General features: G+C 41.3%; 1 long non-coding RNA gene across 1 annotated transcript in view; it reads left to right on the top strand.

Annotated features, from left to right (window-relative positions):
- LOC135212940 (uncharacterized) overlaps nucleotides 1-21,009 on the top strand; it is a 48,337-nt gene extending 27,328 nt beyond the window's left edge. The window contains exons 2-3 of the long non-coding RNA XR_010314029.1: nucleotides 14,461-14,616; nucleotides 15,318-21,009. This is a non-coding gene — a long non-coding RNA (uncharacterized LOC135212940). The remainder of the gene's footprint in view (nucleotides 1-14,460; nucleotides 14,617-15,317) is intronic.
- The last annotated feature ends 694 nt before the right edge of the window (nucleotides 21,010-21,703 follow it).

Here is a 21,703-nt window from a genome sequence, read left to right as displayed (position 1 = left end):
GGAATAGAGAAGAACGGACGGGAACATCCAGTTTGGCTTGAACTATCGTCTTAGTTATTCTGTTCACCATTGAAGATTTCCTTCGAGGAAGACTTCTCCTTCACTCTCTTTGTAGAGATCGAAGGTGGTCGATCTCCAATCCTTATTTTGTTTTCTTGAAGGAAAGAATTTAGGATGGAGATCGTTGTTCAGAATCCTACAAATATACTACGTATATTAACCTCGCGACATGATTCTGCTAAGCAGTTGAATTGTCCGAGGGGTAGGCGCATATCCTAGTTAATCTACGGATTGCGACTTAGACGAGAAGTATTCTAATTGAACTGCAACTCGGGGTTGCCTGCAACCTCCCAGGAGTTTCCAGTTTCAATTTTATATACTTATGGTTTTGTCAAGACAACACCATTTCAACTTTTATATTTACCGAAATTCGTTTCGCCTGAATATAATGGCTCGAGCATATCTTTTATGCTCAGTGGTTCTAGCCGAACGCATTCCTTCGTGGAATAATGGATTACCTGGCAACTCAGGATGACGAGTCAGCGAGAGCTCAGGCTCAGCTACTGCGTATTGAACTGCCTGATAGCAGCTCAGTATCAGCTGGGCCTCCGAGATGCACGGTCAGTTATGTCTCTCTCCCCCCTGCTTTGATTGACTACCGAACCGTATCTCTGCCCAACAATCATGGACTTAGGTCTGATTAACGGGGATTCTCGCAATAATGAAGGACCATCTACTGCTGTGACGCTAGATTCCATCGCCTTCGACATTGCGAGAATTTTCAACAGAGATATCTCTTGGACTCATTCATCTTTCTGTTTACCGCACTGTAACAGAAGTCTGTACAAGTCTCCCGCTGCATCGCACTGCGATAATGCGAATGATTTTGCAGACATCTGAGTTTGTCTTCAAAATATCTCGTATTCGTAGGTGTACAATTGTTCATTGTTCAACCCGAATTAACAAGAAGACATCGCCTACTCTCCGACCTGACAGCTCTACTTCCAAATGTTCAGCCCATGAGAAGCAGTTCTTCAGGCGGCTTTTCCCTGTGTTTTCATTACTGAAGAACGCCCCGCTTTCATTGCAACTACGACTTCTCACCGGACAGCAATGAAATAGCGGTTAGCGTTTTCAGTCATTTGTAAGCACAGGTTATGAGTCTTGAGAATCCTTCTCTCGATTCGTCTGTGAAGACGTAGGTTGCATTGCAAGATCTACCTTCGTCTTTCAACGGCACATAGTGTTGTTTCTCCTTAGCTGAGATTCAACAACTATGAGACGTTTTGCCTTCAGGGACCTCGGTCTCTAGAAGGCAATTGACTTTCGCCTGTTGGGCACATGCCTTAAGAGAATCATCACCTCGCTGTCCGGCATTGGTGACAAACAAATACATTATTTGTTTGGTCTCTCGGGCATAACCCTTTAAAAGGCGCCCGAGGTCAGTTACGAACTACGCTGTTGACTTAGTTGCGGTTTGTTAACAGAGCAATCATTACTTCGTTTTAATAGCTTGTCACAGTACCCGTACCATCGACACCCACCATGGAGTGTCGGTGTCCTATCCACTACCGAGAACTTCGCTGCATGGGGATAGGAGGATACGAGAGACTTCGTGGCAAACGGACAGACCAGTATGGGTACTGGACATCACCGAAGTAGAGAAGAGGGATAGGTCATGCGATTATTCCCTTCTTTTCCTCTGAGGAACAGCATGACTTCTGCGAAGTCAAGCATCCAGGGGATGGGGATCCGTGACGCTTGATTTCGTACCGAACTTCGTAGCGAAGACTCAGAACCCTTCGGTCCCTGACGATTGGTTCGAGTCGTTCACAATCCCCTCCCTAATGGACTTCACCGCCTTCGATGCGAAGGAGATGCTGCCTTGTCCGCAAGAACTTATCCGTGGCGCAGGTACTGAAGGCAGGGGTCCTGGTCCAACCAGAACCACATGCCCTCCTTCTACCTTCGGGATATTGCCCACAGGTCCTTGGATCTTTTTCCTTGGGACCCGTGGTGGCTGCTCAACACGTTGTGTAGCGAACCCAGACCCTCGCAGGCTGAACAGCATCGAGTCCTGGTGTGACCGTAAGAATGGATGAGTGAATGAGTGTGAGACTGGCTCCTCTTCCCATCTTTTTCTTCCCCTCTACCTGTGGTTAGAGGGACACGGTCGTCACCCTGCTGGATAAGGACAAGATGCAGGTGAGCTACTCAACAGAGCCCCATCCTATCCCTTTCACTAGGGATAGGAGCGTATATCCACCACTTCCTCCAACAAGGGGGAGGAAGTGGATGCCAGCTTGAGACAACCATACTTTATGTTGCCTCTTGCAAACAGGAACAAGTTCTTGCTTCCTGGTACGAAGAGATATGCTTGCCTCTCTCTTGGTACTCGGCCCAGAGGTCTGACCATTGATCCTGCGGTGCACACCCCGATCAATCGGACAGAGGCTTGGATCCCTCCCTCGCTCTTACGACCAGGGAGGCATTCCAGGGATGGACGAACACCAGTCTGTTCATCAAAAGACTCAGATTCCTCCCACCAAGAAGTGAGTCTTCCTATTGTTAAAGGACCGATGGTTTGTATTACGTATCGGAACAAATGACAATTTGTCGAAAATTGCATTTTTCCTAACTATACAAACCTGAGGTCCTTTACATATAGTCCCTCCTCATGCCACCCCTCACTCTGCGTATTTTGCATGGGCCAAAAGCAAAAGTGATTTGTTTACCTCCCAGGCGCGACTGTCGGACAAGCAGTTTAACTACCGTTCTCCCCTTGTTCGAAGCTTACGACCGTTCCAGCTGCCGCTAGCTACTTCCTATTGTTAAAGGACCTCAGGTTTGTATAGTTAGGAAAAATGCAATTTTCGACAAATTGTCATTTTTCGACAAATTGTCATATTTGGTGCTCCTTCTTGTCGAAAGGGGTCTCATCGAACCAGAAGTCTGCCTTGCTCTTCTCTCCTTTGGACAAGAAGCACCTTTTTCCACAAGAGATTGTGAGCGAGATCGCTCAATCTTTAACACAGAAAGCGACCCAGGACCTTTTATCACAGTCAGTGAAGAAGCCAGGAAGATAGTCTTTCGGTTTCTTTGCTTCTCGGAGTGCTCCCTCCTCGGAAGCTCCTAAACCATTTCAAGGGAGAGCTCCCGTTCGATCTTTCTCCAGGTTTTCGTGGGAGGGAGGTAGAGCCTCGTCTAAAACCACTCCCTCTTCCATCAAGAAGTAGGCCCGTAGCCCTCCACACAGCAGTTGGAGCCAGATTAACCTTTTCCTTTTCTTGGCAGACCTGGTTTCATCTCGGAGCGGATCCTTGGACGGTCCAGGTCCTGAAGGAAGGATACACCATTCCGTTCATCAAGCACCCCCCTCTCACAGAATTTCCTGTGAATTTGTCAGCTTACTCGGAAAACTCCGAAAAATTTGCCGCCCTCCATCAAGAAGTTCTCGCCTTACTAGCAAAGAGGGGCCATAGAGTTAGTGGACTCTCCGCAGGAACCAGGATTTTACAATCGCCTTTTCCTGGTAAAGAAGGCCACGGGGGGTGGGGGTTGGAGACCGGTGTTGGACGTCAGTGCCCTGAACGTCTTTGTCCTGAAGACGAAGTTTTCTATGGAACGACCCAGTCGGTATTAGCAGCGCTTCATCCTGGAGATTGGGTGGTTTCCAGAAGACCTTCAGGATGCCCTATTTTCATATTCCGATTCATTCGGAATCGAGAAGATTCCTGAGATTCGTGTTCCAGGGCCGCATTTATCAGTTCAGGGCCCTCTACTTCGGCCTGTCGACAGCTCCACAAGTGTTCACCAGAGTTCTGTCGTCAGTAGCAAAGTGGCTTCATCTGGACGGAATACGAATCTCCATGTATCTAGACGATTGGCTTCTCAGGGCAAGTTCCAGACAGAAGTGTGTGGAGGACCTACAAAAGACTTTAAGGCTGACGGACAGCCTAGGTTTGTTAGTAAACAAGGAAAAGTCGTGTCTCACTCCTTCTCAAGAGATAGTTTATTTAGGAGTGAGACTGAATTCAGTTCTTTTTCAGGCTTTTCCGTCTCTCCAAAGGATCGACTCTTGCCTGAGCAAGATAGACGAATTTCTCGTCAGACAAACTTGCTCGGCGAATCAGTGGATGAGCCTTTTAGGAACCTTGGCCTCAAGAGAACAATTTGTAAGTCTGGGCAGGCTCAACATGAGACCACTTCAATTTTACTTGAAACAGAAGTGGCAAAGGAAGAAGTTCCCAGACTCCTTCGTATTCCCCATCTCGGAAGGAATCAAGCAGGACCTCCTTTGTTGGAAATCAGAAGGAAGGCTAGAGGAAGGCTTGTCTCTAAGCCAGTTGAGCCCCAACCTTACGCTCTGTCAGACGCATCGGACAAAGAGTGGGGAGCTACTCTGGGGAGAAAGGAAGTGTCGGGACTTTGGCAGATTCATCAGAGAAGCTGGCACATAAATCTAAAAGAGTTAAAGGCGATTCATTTGGCTCTAATGCACTTCAAGACAGAGGTAAGAGGGAAAGTAGTGCTGGTTCAAGCAGACAACACAACTGCTCTCTCTTACATCAAAAAACAGGGGGGGACACACTCGTTCTCTCTGTGCGAGGCAGCGAGAGACCTACTCATTTGGGCGAAAGAGAACAAGGTTGTCTTGAGCACAAGATTTATTCAAGGCTCGAAGAATGTAAAGGCGGACATTCTCAGCAGGAGAGGGCAAGTCCTCTCCACAGAGTGGACGCTACATCCTCAAATATGCAAGAAGCTTTGGGGGATTTGGGGATGTCCTCAGTTGGATCTCTTCGCCACAAACAAGACAGCTCGTCTACCACTGTATTGCTCCCCAGTTACCAGACGAGGAGGCGTTTTACAGTGGATGCCATGCTTCTGGACTGGTCAAATCTGGATCTTTATGCCTTTCCGCCTTTCAAAATGCTAAGACTAGTTCTGGCAAAGTTCAGAGGTCATCAGAACGTCGGGATGACTCTGATAGCCCCTTTTTGGCCGGCCAGGGAATGGTTTCCGGACCTACTACTGCTGTTGACGGACTTTCCGAGAGAGTTACCGTTAAGGAAGGATCTACTCAGACAGCCCCACTTTCTGAGGTTCCATCACAACTTGTCCGCTCTTCGACTAGTCGCCTTCAGACTGTCGAGCATCTCCTCAGAAAGAGAGGATTTTCAAAGAGAGCTTCAAGGGCTATTGCTAGACCCAGAGAGAATCCTCTGATCGAGTGTACCAAGCTAAGTGGGTTCCAATTCAGAGCTTGGTGCAAAGAAGAAGGAAATTTCGTCTTCTAAGACTCTGTAGCTCAAGTTAGCTAACTTGCCTTCTTTTTCTGCGTGAGAATAAGAAGCTTTCTACCCAGACGATTAGGGGTTATAGAGCTATGTTGTCTTCTGTGTTCAGAGATCGAGGATTAGACATTTCTAATAATCAAGACCTCTCAGACCTGATTCGTTCCTTTGATACGACCAAGACAAAGGAGTCAAGAACAGTAGCTTGGAACCTGGATGTAGTTCTTAAATGGCTGATGTCAGATAGATTCGAACCGATCTCCTCTAGTTCTTTTAGAGATCTGACTAGGAAGACACTTTTTCTTTGTGCTTTAGCATCAGCTAGAAGAATCAGTGAGCTGCATGCTATTGATAAGAGAGTTGGATTTGCTAAGGGCAATGCCATTTGCTCATCAATGCTGGGTTTTTTTGGCTAAGAATGAAAATCCCTCACGTCCTTGGCCTCGTTCTTTCTCTATAAAGAACATTTCGGAGTTAGTCGGGCCTAATGAGCCTGAATGTCTTCTCTGTCCAGTGAGAGCACTTAGACATTATGTGCAAAGGACCAAAGGTATAAGAGGTAAGAGTGATAACCTGTGGTGTTCAGTGAAAGATCCTTCTCGTCCTCTTTCTAAAAATGCTCTCTCCTTCTTTTTAATTTTTGGAATTTGATTTCTGAGGCACACGGACAATGTCAGGACTCAGATATCAAAGTGTTTAGAGTCAAAGCTCATGAAATTAGAGCAGTGTCTACGTCTATGGCCTTTAGACGTAATCTGTCTTTGAAAGACATTATTAAATCTACATATTGGAGAAGCAATTCTGTCTTCGCATCTCATTATCTGACAGATTTGCAAACCACATATAAAAATTGCAGTACATTAGGGCCATTCATTGTGACTGACACGGTATTGGGTGAGGGAGAGAAGGATGTATCCCATCCTCACTAACTTTTCTCCTTGATTATGTTTTTTGTATTTTTAAGGTTGTCTGAAGATACAGGGGTTTTTTGAGTATCTTTCAGTCTTTTAATGTCTTGGTGTATTTCTTAACCGGTTGTGGTGATCCCTCGTTTTTCATTGTATTTTGTGGGGATTTGTACTGCGCCCTGAGCAGGGGCATTATAGTCTTGTCCGTTACGGTCGCATCCTCAACGGCAAGTACTTATTATTGTGTCCAACACACGGATCCATGTATCCTGTCGGTACAATAAAGGCCAGCATACTACAGAGGCAGTAACCACTGAGTCAGCGGTCTTTAAAGGTAAGGAACCTATATCTCCGGATAATTCCAACAGTTGTTATTTTAGCTGCCATTGTCCCACCACCTAAATGTGTCAATCAGCTATATGTAACCACCGGGTAAGTTATATAAGTGAAAATGACATTTTTATAATAATATAAAGTTTCACTTATACTTACCCGGTGGTTACATAACGAAGCCCGCCCTCCTCCCCTCATATGGACAGGTAGGCATGAAACTTCTGATTTATTGTTGGAATGGTTCCCGGTACCCGGTAGAGGGCGGGAGTAGAGGGATCACCTGTCAAACCATTAGCGCTACCGCGAATTTCGAATTCTGCCGTAACGTCAGGAGACGACAGCTATATGTAACCACCGGGTAAGTATAAGTGAAACTTTATTTAGTTCATGACACTTACCTGCCAGATATATATATAGCTGTATTCTCTGACGACCGAGAGAATTTCGAAACTCCCGGCAAACGCAGTGGTCGGCTAGGTGGTTAGTACCCATTCCCGCCGCTGGGAGGCGGATACCAGGAACCATTCCCATTTTCTATTCAGATTTTCTTCTGTTGCCGGTCGGTAAACAACTGTTTACAGACCTCCGCCTAGGATTTTGAAAACCCCATTTGTCACTTGAGTATTTGGATTGTCTTTTGGTTTCGGACTTGGCTTAGTGATTTGGCATACGCTATTGTGGTTTGGATTTTGATTTTGCTTTTGATTTTTCTTAGAATTGAGATGTCTGGATCTAGTTCTACTAGTTTCAGTGTGTGTGGTGTAGAAGAATGTAAGGTGAGGCTACCAAAAGCCTCGGTAGATCCTCACACGGTGTGTGTGAATTGTAGAGGGCATGTTTGCTTGTTGGATGATAGGTGCAAAGAATGCGAAGTGTTAACTAATGTCGAAGGGAAGGCGTATGAATCTTACATTCGTAGACTTGAGCATGACAGAATTAGGTGGTCTTCCTCCAGGAGTGCTTCTGTTAAAAGTCAGTGATAAAGTTGCTCAATCTAACATAACTGTAGAACATGTTACGCATAACCCTGTAATTTCACCTTCAGATAAGGAAGTGATCGTTACCGAAGGGAATGCCCTTTCTACCATTTTGGAATCGATTCGGAACCTTGAATCGAAAATGAGAGTGCTACAATCTAATGTGCAAAAGTGTAGTGATAATGTTAGTGCCCCTAGTGATGTGGAGGGGGCGTCAGATCGGTCCTATAATGCCTCCAGGTTGAGACCTCTGTCGGACTCCCAGAACACAGGGAATGGACATGTCGAAGGCCAAAGGAGGGTTACGGGAATTAAACACCGGTCTGGCGTCCCTTCGGCAGATCCTGAAGACGCATCCCAGGCTGCCAAAGTTCGTGCGCAAGCTCGAATCTTGAAGGAATGCTTCTCTTTTCCTCCTAAACGAGACGTCCTCACCTCACCGTGGGTGGGAATCTCGGAAGGCCTCTCCAATTGAGAATGGTAAGGAAGACGTAAGACGTCGCACTGGCGGCCATCGTCTTTCTCGCCCTCTTAGGAAAGGTCTTACGGAAGAGGACGCAGCCTTTCCAATTGAGAGTGGTAAGGAAGACGTACGACGTAAGACGTCGCACTGGCGGCCGTCGTCTTTCTCGCCCTCTTAGGAAAGGTCTTACGGAAGAGGACGCTTCATCAGGAGATCGAGAGCGTCCTCCGCCTCGATTTACGCTTCGGTCTTCCCCGGAAGACTTCGAAGACAATATCCCACACAAGAGATTCAGGACGCTTTCTGAGCGTCCTGATTCGAGTCCGGAGAGAAGGAAGAAGGCGTCCCCTCGCCCATCTTCTTCTCAAAGGATCATTCCATCATATGGTTCTTCACCATCAAAAAAGACCCTTGTAACGATTCGTCAACAGTTGGATGCGTTTTTCGCCAAGAAAGAAGAAAGATCGCGTAGTCGTAAAAAAGATCTATGGCTACCCGTCAAGAAATCTAGACGTTCTCCTGCGGCTTCTCTTCGTTCTTCGTCCTCTTCTGATTCGTCGCCTTCTAGACCTCATCGACTCAATCAGGAACGCGCAAGCAGTCCTGCTGATAGAGTCTCTAGAAGTATTGGTGAAAGAGAAAAAGACATTAGGTGCCGCACAGGCGGCCGTCGTCTTTTCCAAAAGTTGAAGAATGTTCAGAAGGATCGCTCAGAAATAGAATTGGAAGGAATTGATCTTGGCTTACAGGAAGAGAGTATTCGACAGAAGAAACGCCTTACTAATCAGGACGCTCGTAAGGACGCTTCTCGGGACGCTCGGTGTCGTAAACGTCGGCTGGATAGACTTGAAACTCACGATATTAGTTCAGAAGGATATGAGGACGCGAGGCGTATTACAACTCAAGACCGTTTTAAAGGAGTGTTTACACGACGTCCATCACGTCAGGACGCAAATGAGGACGCGAGGCGTAGTGCTAATAAGGACGCTCGTCGTCCTTCATATCAGGACGCTTTCTAGGACGCAAATGAGGACGCTTTTGAGGACGCTAGGCGTCCGATGCATAAAGTCACCGTGGGAAGAAGAGAACAGGTCGCTAGTCAGAAGGATAAGCGCCCTATGCTTCAAGGTAGTAGAAACTACAATATGGGTGCTCGTCAAGAGAAATCGTATGACGTTAGTTTGGAAAATTCGGAGAGAAAGTCAAGGTTAGGAGAACATAGCCGGCTCTCCTCTTCAAAATTGATTTCAAGTGCAAGACCTACGTTTCGAAAGGGAGGTGAAACTTCGGTTTCTTCTCGTTCAATTCAGGATAAGCCTACGTCTCCATTAGAAGAGAAATCGTCAAGCGAGCCTATCTCAGAAGAGGAGGATCATCCTACAACCTCATCCTCTGTGGATTATAAGACTAACTCGTCTTTTAAAAGATTTGTTTCCCGAGAAGTTTCGAGCTCCAGTTCCTCTCTCTCCACCTTCGCAACTAACCTCTTAAGGCAAGGAAGACTCCAAATTTTGTTAAAATGGCCACTTCACTCTCAACTAAAAGGGCTTTTAAAAGAATCCACGATTGGATGGAATCCAAAAAGACAAAGGGCAAGACTTCTTTTGCACGGCCCCCACAAAGCTTAGTGGAAGATCAGGGAAGTGGTATGAGACAGAAGAAGAAGCAGGTTTAAGAATCCCTGCTTCTGCACAAGGGGATTTCACCAACTTAGTGGAGGCACCTAGAAGATCTTACCTAGCATCAGCAAAAGTTTCTTGGACAATGTCAGAGATAGATCACCATCTCAAAGGCCTTTACAAAACTCTAGAAGTTTTTAACTTTCTGGATTGGTGTTTGGGCGTCTTGGATGTGCAGTCTAGAAGCCCAGATTCTATTTCATTAGAGGACTTAGCGAGTATTTTGTCATGTATGGACAGGGCAGTAAGGGATGGCTCCGACGAACTGGCATCACATTTTGCGTCGGGAGTCCTGAAGAAACGCGCACTTTTATGTAGCTTCACAGCTAAGTCAGTGTCGCCTGCGCAAAAAGCAGAATTGTTGTTCGCTCCCTTTTCTGCTCATCTTTTTCCTCAATCGATGGTAAAGGATTTGTCAGTAAATCTCCAAGAACGAGCGACGCAGGACTTATTGTCTCGGTCTTCGAAACGTCCTACTGATCAGACATCTTCAAGAACCACGCAAGCTTCTAGGAAGAATTATAAGCCCTTTCGTGGAAGAGCCTCTTCGAGAGCTTCTGCTCGAGGGAGGAGTTTCCCTAGGGGCAGAGCCCCCTCAAAAACCAGGGGAAAGAAATGACTTTTCGGCCCTCCAGGCACCAGTCGGGGCGAGAATCGCTCTTTTCGCGGAAGCATGGAGTGATCGAGAAAGGTTACAAGATCCCGTTTCTATCAAAACCTCCATTAAGTATAGAGCCAATAGACCTTTCGCCCTCTTATCAGGATTCGAAGCAACAGATCTTATTAGACCTTTTGGATCAAATGTTGGAAAAGAGACCAGTAGAAAGAGTTGTATCACGGAACTCATCAGGCTTCTACAACAGGCTTTTCCTTGTTCCGAAGCACTCGGGAGGATGGAGACCTGTCCTAGACATAAGCAGGCTGAATCTTTTTGTAAGGAAAATAAAATTCAAGATGGAAACTGCACAGTCTGTTTTAGCTTCCCTTGAGACCAGGAGATTGGATGGTGTCCTTGGATCTCCAAGACGCCTATTTCCGTGTTCCGATCCACCCTCGGTCCAGGAAGTTCCTCAGATTCGTTCTGAAAGGACAGGTCTTCCAATTCAGAGCTCTCTGTTTTGGGCTGAGTACAGCCCCGATGATATTCACGCTTCTGATGCGAAATGTAGCAAGATGGCTCCATCTTTCGAAGATAAGAGTCTCACTCTACTTGGACGATTGGCTGATCTGGTCCACGTCAAAGGAAAAGTGCCTGGAGGACCTACACACAACATTACAGCTGACGAAGGACCTAGGCCTTCTGGTCAACTTCGAGAAGTCCCATCTGATTCCCACACAGTCCATCGTGTATCTGGGGATTCAGTGGCTTTTCAAGCATTTCCATCCATAGAACGTCAGCTAAAATGCTTAGAGAAAAAAGTACGGTCTTCTTAGAGAAGGAAAAATATGCTCGGCGAGGAATGGATGAGTCTGCTGGGGACCATTTCCTCGCTGGAGAAATTTGTTTCTCTGGGAAGGCTGCACCTCAGACAGCTTCAGTTTTTCCTACCAGACAACTGGAAGAACAAGAAAGACCTAGACGAGATTTTGAGAATCCCTCAATCGATCAAAGAGCATTTGAAGTGGTGGTCCGATCCCGTCAAGCTATCGGAAGGGATGTCCCTCAAAGTTCTGAGCCCAGACCTAGTGTTGTTCTCAGACGCGTCCATGACGGGCTGGGGAGCAACACTGGGGGAGGAGGTGGTGTCAGGCCTCTGGAGAGGGGAACAGAGGTCCTGGCACATAAACCTCAAGGAGCTAGAAGCAATTTGTTTGGCACTTCAATGCTTCGAGTCAAGGATTGTGGGATAAATTGTACTAGTCAACTCGGACAACACCACGGCGCTCGCGTATATCAAAAAACAGGGAGGAACTCTATCTGGGTCCCTGTTCAGGATAACGAGGGAAATCTTACTTTGGGCGAAACTAAGAAATATAACGATTCTAACGAGATTCATTTCAGGACAGCAGAACGTTCGTGCAGATCTCCTCAGCCGTCAACATCAAATGCTTCCAAACGAATGGACTCTCCATCCAGAGATTTGCAAAGAGTTATGGAAACTTTGGGGACGTCCACTGGTAGACCTCTTTGCGAAAACGAAGAGGCTTCCTATTTACTGCTCTCCGGTTCTGGACCCAGGAGCAATAGCGATAGACGCCATGCTTTGGAATTGGAAGGGGATGGATCTCTACGCCTTTCCTCCATTCAAACTCCTGGGAGAGGTATAAGGAAGGAAGTTGTGCGTTGGAAGGAAGGAGCAAAAAATGACGTTGATCGCCCCCTTTTGGCCTGCAAGCGACTGGTTCACAGAGGCCATGTCATTTCTGGTAGATTTCCCAAGAACACTTCTAGAAAAAGTCGATCTACTCAGACAGCCCCACTTCGAGAGGTATCACGGAAACCTCTTCGCTCTGAGTCTGACTGCATTCAGACTATCCAAAAGTTGGCCAGAGCGAGAGGTTTTTCAAGATCGGTGGCAAGAGCTATTGCCAACGCTAGAAGAACATCTTCTCAAGCTGTCTACCAATCGAAGTGGGCTGTCTTCAGAAGTTGGTGTAGAAGGGAAAAATATTTCCTCCTCACGACCTCTGTGAGCCAGATTGCTGATTTCCTCCTACATCTTAGAAATATAGACAAACTTTCAGTGTCAACGATTAAAGGCTACAAAAGTATGCTGTCAACGGTCTTCCGACACAGAGGCTTGGATTTATCAAATGATAAGGATCTTCACGATCTATTGAGGTCCTTTGAAACCTCAAAAGCTCCACGGACAAGATTCCCTCATGGAACTTGGATATTGTCTTAAAGTTTTTAATGTCAGCCCCATTTAGCCTATGCATGCTGGCCTCTTTGAAGATGTAACTAGAAAAGCTATTTTCCTAACCGCTCTGGCAACAGCTAAGAGGGTTAGCGAAATCCAAGCTATGAGTAAACATGTGGGTTTCAGAGAACACAATGCTGTGTGTTCGCTGAGCCCCTCTTTCTTAGCTAAGAACGAGAACCCATCCAACCCCTGGCCTAAAAGCTTTGATATCAAGGGGTTATCAGAGTTTGTTGGACGAGAGCCGAAGAGAGTTTTGTGCCCTGTCAGAGCTCTCAAATTTTATCTGGAAAAGACCAAATAATGTAGAGGCCCGTCAGACAACCTGTGGTGTTCGGTCAAGAGGCCGGAATTACCAATGTCTAAGAACACACTGGCGTTCTTCTTGAGAAGCACCATCAGGGAAGCTCATTCGTCTTGCACAGATGGTGATCTTAAACTGACTAAAAGTTAATGCTCACGAAGTTAGAGCGGTAGCTACTTCGGTGCTTTTCAGAAAAATATGGCACTCAGTGATATCCTGGGTGCCACATTTTGGCGAAGCAACTCGTGTTCGCTTCACACTACCTCAGAGATGTGAAGGCGACATGAGAATTGCTACTCGCTTGGACCATACATTTTCGCGGATACAGTATTGGGGACGAGAAGCAATACAAACCCCATCCTTTAGAAAATGGATGTGTGTGATTTTAATTATGGGTTTGTTTTTTTATGGTTGTAGGGTTGGCCGCTTGAGGCGGTCTTCCCTTTAATTAGCCTGAAAGTTATGGGACTAACTTTAGTTGGGCTAGGTTAGGTGGTATTTATTATGCTTCGTTGTCTTCAGTATGGTCAATATGGTCTAGTCACATTGTGGTCACGCTCCCGTTGACAGATCATCTAGTTAAGCAGAAGCAGGCTTGGGTGACAGTAATCACGAAGTCAGCTATGCTAACAGGTAAGGAACCAAGATGTCAATCATCTGCATGTGAAATGTTTCCAAAATCCTTCTATTCTGTCCCTTCCCACCTCCAATGGTGGGATTCATCTATATATATATCTGGCAGGTAAGTGTCATGAACAAAATGATATTGTCATGATACAATAAAGTTTGTTCATACTTACCTGACAGATATATAATCAAGTACCCCACCCACCTCCCTCAGGGGACAGTGGTAGAGAAAATCTGAATAGAAAATGGGAATGGTTCCTGGTATCCGCTTCCCAGCGGCGGGAATGGGTACTAACCACCTAGCCGACCACTGCGTTTGCCGGGAGTTTCGAATTTCTGTCGGTCGTCAGAGAATACAGCTATATATATATCTGTCAGGTAAGTATGAACAAACTTTATTGTATCATGACAATATCATATTATTATAAAAATGTCATTTTCCTATAGTATTTAGGTTGCTTATTAAGAATCTACCATTATTGTTTGAAGGTTGATTGTAATTAACCCCCAGTGGCTAGTACTAAACACAGCGAAATACATTTGACGCCCAAATCCCTATTGGCTGTCATATTTGCCGGAACGTTCCTTGCAGTCCGAGCAGATTTATTGCCTATGATTACCCTTAATGTAAATATTAATGCACGGTCTGTTATGGAGCCTGAACTGTTTACTTAGAATTTAATCATTATTGACTTTGTGGGAATAGCTGGCTCATGAATCAAACTCCTGTAGATACTGCTAGTGGGTGTTGCATAGATATAGAGGGAGAGATTAATCTGGGCAACCTATGATAGCCAACCAGTTTGGGACATGCACTGGCTGGCCCCATTGCCGAATTGATTCTTATGTAAAAAATGACACAACTTGTGCAATCTAATGTGAAACCCTGTACATACTCTTTAAAACGTGATTTCTCAGCCATCCTTCAAGTGTGTATTTTGCTGGTATATTTTTTCTATAGTTAAGCCTGTTTTTAAATATTTTAAACTGAATTGTGATAATCTCTTTCAGGAGCTGCTTGAGCATGTAACTATGGTGAATCTTGAGCTTTGAGCATTTGGAGAATTTGTTATAATTATGCTGCCATTTAAAAGTCTCCTACAATTTAGTGAGAACAAGAAATATCTCATAAAACCAGCTTGATGCAGTGACTGGAATATTTTAAAGGTAAGAATAAGAGTATGGTCACTTTGAAAGTTTTATGGCCCTCTGAAAAAGAGATTTTGTGGAAACTGCCCTTTTTCAAGAGTGAAAATGCAATTTTTTTTTCTTCCAGTACTAGAAAGTATGACTAAACATTCTAAGTTAGTGTGCTTTAGTGCAAGGTTAGGCATTTATTAAATGGGAAAAGGTTAGTCACAGCATTATGACATGCTAGGTCAGTTAGTAGGTCCAGACAAGTTAGTGAATAAGTTGAGGCAGTAATAAAATTTGATGGGTTAATATAGGTTGATAGATTAGTGTTGCATTAACTGCTTAATAGTTTAGTCAGTGGATTAAAGTGGCTGAAAATGTTACAATGTAGGATGCAGTTCTTTTTATCGTAAGTTACTGGATTGTGATAGGACAGGTATTAGTGGTCTAAATTATCTGGTTTATTTAGTAGTGAATTATGGTGGTAAAGTTGATTTAATCCTTTAAGGTTTAATAGTTAAACCAAAGGATAGCAAGGAACAATTGGCATCTTGAGTATCAAAACTCCTACTTTGTAATTTTTGGGGGGCTCTTTATCATATCATATAGGCTACATACTACTCTTGTATAGTTTAGAATGTAAAAATATTCCATTATTACAAATAATAGTTCATGTAAAATGTACAGATAAGGATATGACATGACTGTTGATGTAATGACTTTCTTTTTTACAGGGTTGGAAAGAGGCATAGCTTCAAAGAAATTTATTCTTTTGCTCTGCAAGTGAAGATATATGGCAAATATTCATCGAAGCCTGCAGAATTCAGTGCCATGGAGAGTTCCTAATGAAGTCCAATTGAACATCTTGCAAATAATCTACATATATTCTAGAAAACTGGAGCAAATAATCTACACATATTCTAGAAAACTGGATAAGTAACATATATTCTAGAAAATGGAAAAAATACTTTAGATTGTATTGCTGATTAGACAGCACCAAATGAATTCCTAATTAGCTTTCGATGTGTTATTAGGCCACTTGAGTATTATTCGTTGAGAATTATTTGTACGTAATTGATATAAATAGGAACAGCTATAAGGAATACGTATTTTATTTTTTATTTAAGGAATATTACCAGTTTGATGAGGTTGTTTTGAACATTGTCATTATGCTATAGTTCAGTTGATGTGACAAGTCCAAAAACTGATAAAATAGTGCCCTTAGTACAGCAAGCATGAACTCGCCAGTATTCCCATCACATGAAAATTATGACTTAAGGATTACATTTTAACCTACTCATACTCTTCTCACTTATTTCCAACACATGAAAAGAATAATGTAATGATTATGATTTAATGATTATATCTGTAAAGATGTATCATACAGTAGTTCAGTTAAAAGAAATATCTGTAAAGATGTATATATACAGTACTAGTTCAGTTAAGACATATTACATAAATTTTTCAATATTTTACATGGTCTTTTGATATAATGTAAAGAGCAGAATTCATTCTCAGAACATATAGTTAAACATAACACAATGTCCCTAATACAGTAAAATTAAATACTTTCAAGCAGTACTGACATGCTTAGTTCTTCATTGTGGTGTAAACAATCGCCCGTTTAATGACAACACACACTACTATTGTCCCATTGTGCCTGATCTACGGCTTTGTTACTTTTTTTCATATCTTGAAGATGAAAAAGTACTTGACTAAATTTTTAGTAAATAACCAGAAATAGAATACCTGAAGTACATTTAAGGGTTGATTGTGTCATAAAGAACGTAAATTATTAAAGTTTACTTTGAAACTACAAGTATTTTTGTTTATGGAAAATCAGTAGACAAACACAATTGACTTATTAGAAGCCAGTGTATTTTCTAGTTCCCTAAAATATCTTGTAAACAACATGACAAACAGTTTGTAATTAACTAAAGTAAACTCAAAATGTTACTAGATGATTATACTAGACAGCCTCTGGGACCGTAATTGAGATTGAGATTTATAGGAATTTGAAAATTAGAAGCAACTGTGCATTAGAAGGTTGATGAATTGTACTTCAACCAATTTGGGTTTAATGTGAAAGCTATATTGCTTAATGGCATGAGACCAAGTTGGTTAACAAAAAAGGTTTAAGTAATAGTGGAAATATTCTGTTAATATACTTCCTCAGGAATTGAGTATCTTGTGTTTGAGGCAGAACATTATTTCATATATTCACAAACATTTCTATGTCAAGTGAGGAAATTGAACGGTAAGGAAGAATCGGACTTCAGAAATGCAGATGTAGACAAATATTTTACTTTGATCTTTGACAGTCAAGTTTGTATAACTTCTATATGTTTTCATCATTTGAGCCAAGTTGCAATTTCCTCTAAAACTCTGTTTATGTATTTCCAAGTGGCATTTTTTGTCAGATTTTGTATTGAACTCTACTTTAAACAAGTTGCAAAAGCATGTGATTGACTATGGAGTGTTTCATTTCATCCAGTTTACAATTCTCTTCATTTAATTGTAACACTTGCCTATATTGCATCTTCTGCATTATACCTTTTTATCTGTAGGCTATTCCACTAAAAACTGTCCTCCAGTTCTTAGTAGCTGTTCATAAGTTTCCTACAGTAGTATAGCGGTAGATTTTGCACAATTTCATTAAGTTAAAAAATGTGGTCTTAGTTCATTTGCCATTGATCATGTGTATGCTATTTCATTTAACTTAGTAAATCTTTGTTAAACAGCTTTTAAGCAAATTTGTATCAAGAGTAGCTGTTAAAACTGAGAAATGTTTTCGTGTCCTTTCTCTCAGGTACCCTTTTTTTCTATCCTGTTTAGTATCGGTGGGGGGGCAGTTGGAATAAAATATCAGTTTATGTAATGAACAAAAAAATTTATCCCTCTAAGGTAGTCCCTTATAATATTAATCTTTCCAAAGGTCTTCACAGGATATTAATGTGTAGTAATTCACTGTAATTTTCTTGAATTAGATTTTCAGATCCTAAGTTGCTTAGTAATCAAGTCACATGCCGAACACTTGTTTAAAGTACTAGCTCATTTTTCTCAACTCCATTGAAAGTCACTTTCATGACGAAACTGCTTTAGAGATGGTATATATTTTTTAGACTAATTGTCTGCTGGTTTTATATGTATAATATAGTATATATACTGTACAGTATATAGAAAAAAAATTTTTGGCTACATACACAAATTGGTCAGATCTGTAAGGTTTTCAAGTTATAACCCATTCAGCTTACAATAGTTTGCAAATGAAAGCTTGGGGGTAAAGTGAAAATAGTTTTTGATGGAAAGGCTCAAGGAAAGATTATTCTTAAATTAAGTTGTAAAGAGGTTCAGTTTATAAAAGGAATGCCAAAGGAATGAGTCCTCATGGTTGAAGAAAGAAATTGAAGGAAGTAATCCCTAGGGAGAGGCTTAGTGGACAATTTGGTACTTGATGAATGTCTTAAATATAGTTGTAAGGAACAGGACAATGAAAGGATTTTGAGGAGTCTCGAGGAAAGGTTAATTCCAGTAAGGGAGGAAATTACTGTAAAAGGTAAAATTTAAAAGGGGATTCTTTCAGACAGAACCCATTAGGAGGAACTATAGAGGGCATTTTAGCTATATAGAAAAAAATGGAGGATAATTTTCAGCAGTAATTATGGACTATAGTAACATCTAGGAACTTTCTGGCTAGGGAATGTTGAAGACTAGATTTTGTAGACTACTGCAAATCCATGAGGAGTAACTTTTCAGATAAATTGTGAAGTAATTCTTAAAGAATAGGACCAGCTTTCAAAGTGAATACATCAAGAAGGGTAGATTTTGATAGTGTTCCTGAGTGTAGGAATGTCTTATTAACATTTGACAAACTCTTTGTGTTTAAAGTAAGCTCAAAATGTTACTAGATAATTATACTAGGTAGCATCTAGGAGCCTAATTCATTGAGGGTATGGTTTATAACTTGAAAATTAGAAGCAAATTTACATTTAGAAGCTTGATATATTGTACTTCATTGAATTTCTTACCAGTACGTATTGGTTTAATGTGAAAAATAGTTTCTTACTACCATGAGAGCAAGTGAATGGAAACTGTTTGAATAATATTGGAAATAGTCTTAAAAGTATGTTGATTCAGGGATTGAATATCATGTATATACTTTGTATTCACAAACATGTCTTTGTCAAGTGAGGAAATTGAATGGTAAGGAACAATTGGACCTCAGTAATGCAGATGCAGACAAATATTTTACTTTGATCTTTGAGAGTCAAGTTTGTTTAACTTATGTTATATTTCCTTGTGTTATATTTTGTCCGTTAATGTATTGTGCTCTACTTTAAACAAGTTACAAAAGCATGTGACTGGCTGTGAAGTGATTCATTTAATCCAATATACAATTATCTGTTCATTTAATTGTAAAACCTGCTTGTGTTGCAACCTCTCGCACTACCTTTCTATCTTCATTCCACTAAAATCTGTCCTCTAATTCTTAGCATCTGTTCATAACTTTCCTACAGTATAACCATAGCTATAAATTCATCAAGCAGTAAATTTTTTTGCAATTTCCATACTATGTGTAAGCTATTTCATTTAACTTGGCAAATCTTTCTTAAACTACTTTTAAGCAAATTGGTTACGTGAGTAGCTGTTAAAAACTGTGAAATGTTTGTAGTCCTTACTCTCATCTACCACTTTTCTATCCAATTTAGTCATTTTTTGGGAGGAAATACATTATCAGTTTTTGTAATGAACTGAAAAATTTTTCAAATTCAGGTAGTATTTATAACAAATTTAGAAAGAGAATCGCCATTGTAAAAGAAAAATTCAAATAATTCCATCCACATCTATACTAGAAAGAATATGACATAGCAACTGACCAAGTAGTATAGATTTTTTAGGGTAGGATGATTCTGATGAGAGATGGGTAAAGTTAAAAAGGAACTTTTAGAACTATAATTATTGCTCTCTCTCTCTCTCTCTCTCTCTCTCTCTCATATTAAATAATTCACTGATAAGTTTCTTGAAATAGGTTTTTAGATTTTAAGTAATCTAGGCTCATGGCAAACACTTGTTTAAAGTAACTCATTTTTCTCATTGACTCCTTGAAAGTCACTTGCAATGTTGAGTCATAGCCACAGAATAACAAAACTGCTTACAAAATGGTACATATTTTTTAGACTGCTGGTTTTAAATGTATAGCATATATGTAGAGAGAAGTTAATTATAATGATGTACTTCTTACACAAATTAGTTTTAACTGTGAGGTTTTAAAGTCATAAAGAAATTCAAGGTAGGAGTAATCCCTAGTGAAAGGCTTGGTGGATGACTTGAAACCTGATGAAAGTCTTAAAAGATAGTTTGTAAAAGACAGACAAATGAAAGGGGTGAATTGAAGGGGTCTCGAGGAAAGGTTAATTCCAGTTTGGGATGAATTGTTTGTAAAAAGTAAAATTTTGAAGGGGGTTCATTTCAGAATGGAATTTAGAGTTTAGCCCAAAGGCCAAGCAGTGAGACCTACGAGGCCATTCAGTGCTGGAAAGGATATTGATAGTAGGTAGGTTAGAAAGAATGTAACTGAAAGGAAAACCTCACAGCTGCACTATGAAGCAATTGTTAGACGTTGGATAGGTAGATGGAAGGAAGTTGTGAATGGAGGTACAGTAAAAAGAGTGAATGCTGTTGCAGCTATGGCCCAAATGAATGCTGCAAAGAGCCTTTAGTAATGCCCACAGTGCACCCTGTGAGTTGCACTGATGACACTACCTCCCAACAGTGAAGATAAAAGAAGGCATGTATGAAAATTTTGGGATTATTTAATAGCAATAATTATGAAATATAGTAACATCTGGGCGATCTTCTGGGTAGGAAATGTTAAGACTAGATTTCTGTAGACTACTATAAGTCCGTGCAGAATAACTTTTCAAAGGAGTTTTAAAATAATTCTTAACTAGGACCAGTTTTCAAAGGAAATTCATCAAGAGGGTTAGGATTTTAATGGAAAATTTTAATTGTTACCTGTGATCCAGACAAGTAATTTTGGTCAGTAGAAACCAGGCGAGTCTCAACCTGTAAATTTAATGCCAGCTTTTTGTTTTGGCGAAGTGTAAATATTTCAAGGCTAAAAAAAATTACAGTTGGAGCACTTGCAATAGGTTTGCAGCATTTAAAACCAGCAGCAGGATTAATTAGTTCAGACACAATGGTCTTATAGGAAATGGCTTGAGATCCAGTATATTTAGAACAAGCAGTTTGCCCATAGTGCACGTTAAGTCACTTGTTTACTATAAATCTTTACTTAATCTTGCTCATTTTAGTGTACTTTAGTATTTATATCCATACAGAAAGAGGTGCAAGGATTGGTCTCAAAACTGTGAAAATGTACTCTTCCTCAAATTTGTGGTTTTTCATATATACAGTAGTACCTTGTTTGCCAAACGTTTCATATGTCGAACTTTCCGTTTTTCGAACAAGTGCTCGTACTTCGAACTGACTGATTACTGTATCTAGTTTATACTTGTATTCGACGGCCTACTGGGGCTTACAAGTTAAACTGTATTAATTTATTTTTCCATTTACAATATATAGTTTAATGATAACTATTCGACAAAATACATTAAAGTATAAAACATTTAATATAAAATTTAGCTTTCAATGTAACATTTAGCATAAAAGATGTATAAAATCGTACGTAACCGCGGTGACGTCATGCCCAGCTGACTTGAGACTGAACGAGGGAGCGTTGATATGTTGAGGAGAGAAAAAGAGAGTTAAAATAATATTGTATGTATGTAAAAGCAATAACAATTCACATAAAAAGAGAATTTCTCAAAAATTTAACGTAATGATAACATATGGAAACAATCAAATGCAATAAAATAAAAAAAAAAAAAAAAAAAAAAAAAAAAAAAGTCTTAATTGAGCCAGTGTCCAGTGCGCTGAGGGAGACGATCTAGTTGAACAATATTAACAAAATATTCGTCATTGCGGCGATACACAGCTAACTTGAGGTTGAGGGAGGTAGCGTTTATATCTTTTAGGAATAATGAATGGTGATTTTAAGTTATCGTGTGTTGTGGTATTGTTGAGGAGAGAAGAAGAGGCAGTAAAATCTTTACTATAA

Source organism: Macrobrachium nipponense, chromosome 42, assembly GCF_015104395.2.
Source record: "Macrobrachium nipponense isolate FS-2020 chromosome 42, ASM1510439v2, whole genome shotgun sequence".
NCBI classification, from domain to species: domain Eukaryota; kingdom Metazoa; phylum Arthropoda; class Malacostraca; order Decapoda; family Palaemonidae; genus Macrobrachium; species Macrobrachium nipponense.
This window is presented reverse-complemented; position numbering and strand designations above follow the sequence as displayed.